A 4,236-nucleotide genomic window follows, 5' to 3' on the forward strand; every position below is an offset into this window, starting at 1 on the left:
GTTAGAGCTACAAGCCGATTTCTCTAAACTCTGTGTTTTTTCTCTCACTACGCCTGCAAAAAAACAGAAGTTAAACTATGGTGACACGGTGTATGGTATGGATGGAAGTCTGTATAGTGTGAACAGTGAAGTCGCAACTCAATCGGACAGTATAGTGTGAGCACATACAGTAAAAATCATGAGCTTTGTCTTTACAATGTATGCAATTTACTTGTACAGCGAGAGTTGAGTTGAGAGTTGGTATTTAACAAAAGCATTGCTGAAATTGTGCAGTGTATGTCTGAATGTGGAGTGCTGCACTGATTCTACAGTATATGTTCAATTTTGTCAACGTTACATTGTCATGTTATACTATTTTGTTCAGGTTTTTGGTTTCTGGCTTATATGATTTAGTAGTACTACATAATTCCTTTCTTGCCTTTATGTTCAATATTTCTAGTTGCTTTTTTAAGGAATGGCCTTTGTCTTCAGGACTTTTTTTCCTAAAAAAAAAAAATATACACATAGATACACATTTAGGGTGTTTTTTTTTTTTGTTGGAAGTGGACATAATTATCATCCAGAATATGCCTCAGCTCACTACTGCATAATTTATTTGCCAGGACTTTATAAACCGTTATAAACATCAGTCTTTATTCATTACTCAACTCTCTCTTATGTGCACACACACACACACACACACACACTCACACTCACACTCACAATGTGTATGTTTTTCTCAAAGACATCTGACCTTATTTTTAACATCTTTCTTTCTTTTCTTAATTTAAAAATCACAGGTTATTAATTACTAGGGTGCAACAGCGCCCATCCTCTTTTTCAGTGGCCTTGGTTCTGCAAGTATTTTTCCCATTCATTTTTCTCCATGCATTTTTAAGAAGTCCCAGTTAAAGTGTTATAAGCCATGAACCAAACCCACCAGCTATAAGGTGAATCACAACATTGGAAACTTTGATTTGAAGCAAAAAAGTACTTGAAAATCAGAACAAAAAGGTACATAATGGCTTTAATGAGGGGAAGAACTACAATCCCATGCCAGGGCTTAATGGGAGTGGGGGAGCACTAAAGATTTATTTTGGCATGATGTGCTTGACATTATTCTCTGATTGATATTCAATCTACCTCTGTGTTTTATAATTTTCTTCCTGTTTGTCGGTTTTGTGTGAACACTGTTCCCTATTAATTTCTCTGTTCATGATTTATACATGCTGTGCACTCAAGCCTGCACACTTTCTACACTCCACTAAAGTTAAAACATCCAGAGATCTCCTGTTGAGGGATGATATAACTCTTAGGGAAAACCCGAAAACCTTTGAGAAAACCTTCCATACTGCTGCAATGGAACGAATCCAGGTCAGATCATCCAAAAAACCATTTTCTTCATGCTTTCAGAGCCCACATTAACGAAACACCAGTGTAGTGCCACCTCTTCAAACAAAGTGTGACTCAGATGGCTGAGAAAATGGGACACATGCACAAGGATCCCATTTATTTTGTGACCATTAGCCTTCTATAGATAGAAAAATCTATGTTAGAGATACACAGTATACTGTAAAAAGTGGTAGGCAACTGTTACCTAAAAGAGCTATTTCTACCTGATTTAACCCATAAAAAATTATTTTATTGGTATAAATATATGTATATTAGTTGGTTCAGATATGCTAAATATTATTTTTGTCCTGAATAAAACCAGTTAATTTAGATGTTACCATTTTTAAGTGTACATCATATACATTACAATCAATGCCTCTATTATCAAAATGCTAACGTTAACAAATTATATACAATTTTTAAATGTCACTGTTTCCTAATAAGATATTACTGATTTGTGTGCCTCAAAAACTCTGAGAACATTATTGATTTTAAAATTATGTCAAAGGGTCATTTGCAGAGGTCAAATATTTCTGTGGACTGAAACTGAATAATTATATTACATATAATATAGATGACCCTTAATGTTTAAAAGAGTCTAATATTCAATGGATACATCAAATTGAATAGATAAAACTTTTTAATTTGAGAGATGTCGGAAACTGAATCTGTGACCTTACCATTGTCAGCCTACGGAAACAATAAAACAAGAAAATTGTATGAACTCAATGATGAGTATTAATGGATCATATTGAATTTACCCATACTGCTGCAGTGGAACGAATCCAGGTCAGATCATCCAAAAAACAATTTTCTTCATGCTTTCAGAGCCCACATTAACAAAACACCAGTGTAGTGCCACCTCTTCAAACAAAGTGTGACTCAAATGGCTGAGAAAATGGGACACATGCACAAGGATCCCATTTATTTTGTGACCATTAGCCTTCTATAGATAGAAAAATCTATGTTAGAGATACACAGTATACTGTAAAAAGTGGTTTCCTGCAACTGTTACCTAAAATAGCTATTTCTACCTGATTTAACCCATAAAAAATTATTTTATTGGTATAAATATATGTATATTAGTTGGTTCAGATATGCTAAATATTATTTTTGTCCTGAATAAAACCAGTTAATTTAGATGTTACCATTTTGAAGTGTACATCATATACATTACAATCAATGCCTCTATTATCAAAATGCTAACGTTAACAAATTATATACAATTTTTAAATGTCACTGTTTCCTAATAAGATATTACTGATTTGTGTGCCTCAAAAACTCTGAGAACATTATTGATTTTAAAATTATGTCAAAGGGTCATTTGCAGAGGTCAAATATTTCTGTGGACTGAAACTGAATAATTATATTACATATAATATAGACGACCCTTAATGTTTAAAAGAGTCTAATATTCAATGGATACATCAAATTGAATAGATAAAACTTTTTAATTTGAGAGATGTCGGAAACTGAATTTGTGACCTTACCATTGTCAGCCTACGGAAACAATAAAACAAGAAAATTGTATGAACTCAATGATGAGTATTAATGGATCATATTGAATTTAGAGTCACAGCAAGACATGCATACATGCTGCCATGCTGATTCAGGCATCAGTGAGTGAAATTCCCATTTCCAACTGATCTCCCAAATACACATGCACAAATCCATGCCAATAACTGAACAGCACACTTAGCAGTTTTTTTTTTCTTTGCAAAAGATAACATATAATTTAAGGTCAGAATACCTGCAAGAGTGTAATGAAAGATTCAATACGCCCTTGATGTCCTCCAGGGGTACATTCAGGACAGGCTCAATTTCTCTTTCTGTCTTTTCTTTTAAATGGTTGCTTCTCTCTCTCTCCCTGGCTGCTCATAAATCTCGCTGTAGTGCCAATAACAGGGATGCAGGCCGAGGTTATAGCAAAAGGTGAAGTCAATATGTTCTGCTGCCACTATCATACCTTATAAATACAAATTGTACAGACTTTGTTACATACAGTATCTCACAGAAGTGAGTACACCCCTCACATTTTTGTAAATATTTTATTATATCTTTTCATGTGACAACACTGAAGAAATGACACTTTGCTACACTGTAAAGTAGTGAGTGTACAGCTTGTATAACAGTGTAAATTTGCTGTCCCCTCAAAATAACTCAACACACAGCCATTAATGTCTAAACCGCTGGCCACAAACACTAATGAGTTACATGACACTGGGGAGAGAAAATGGCTAATTGGGCCCAATTTGGACATTTACACTTAGGGGTGTACTCACTTTTGTGGCCAGCGGTTTAGACATTAATGGCTGTGTGTTGAGTTATTTTGAGGGGACAGCAAATGTACACTGTTATGCAAGCGGTACCCTCACTACTTCACATTGTAGCAAAGTGTCATTTCTTCAGTGTTGTCACATGAAAAGATATAATAAAATATTTACAAAAATGTGAGGGGTGTACTCACTTCTGTGAGATACTGTATATACTTAACAAAAACTCCTAAGTGCTAAACTAAGTGCTTAATTTGAATTTTAGCAATAAACATAATTTATCTGCCATTAATGAGCTTTTAGATTTTTAGATGTTTATTTTTATATATTTTCCCCCCTTTTTATCCAAATGATATGGATGTAAAATGATTTTAAAATATATATTCTGATTAAAAAAGTATAAAATGATATTTATATTAATAATAATATTTAATATTAATACGCACACATGTGTAATAATAATGATAATAATAATTATTATTATTATAATTGTTCAGAAATCATTCTAATATGCTGATCTGGTCCTCAAGCAACATTGCTTATTTTCAATGTTTAAAAAGGCTTAATATTTTTTTTTGTAGAAGCATACTTT

This window comes from Sinocyclocheilus grahami, unplaced genomic scaffold (assembly GCF_001515645.1).
Source record: "Sinocyclocheilus grahami isolate Dianchi unplaced genomic scaffold, SAMN03320097.WGS_v1.1 scaffold1468.1, whole genome shotgun sequence".
NCBI classification, from domain to species: Eukaryota; Metazoa; Chordata; class Actinopteri; order Cypriniformes; family Cyprinidae; genus Sinocyclocheilus; species Sinocyclocheilus grahami.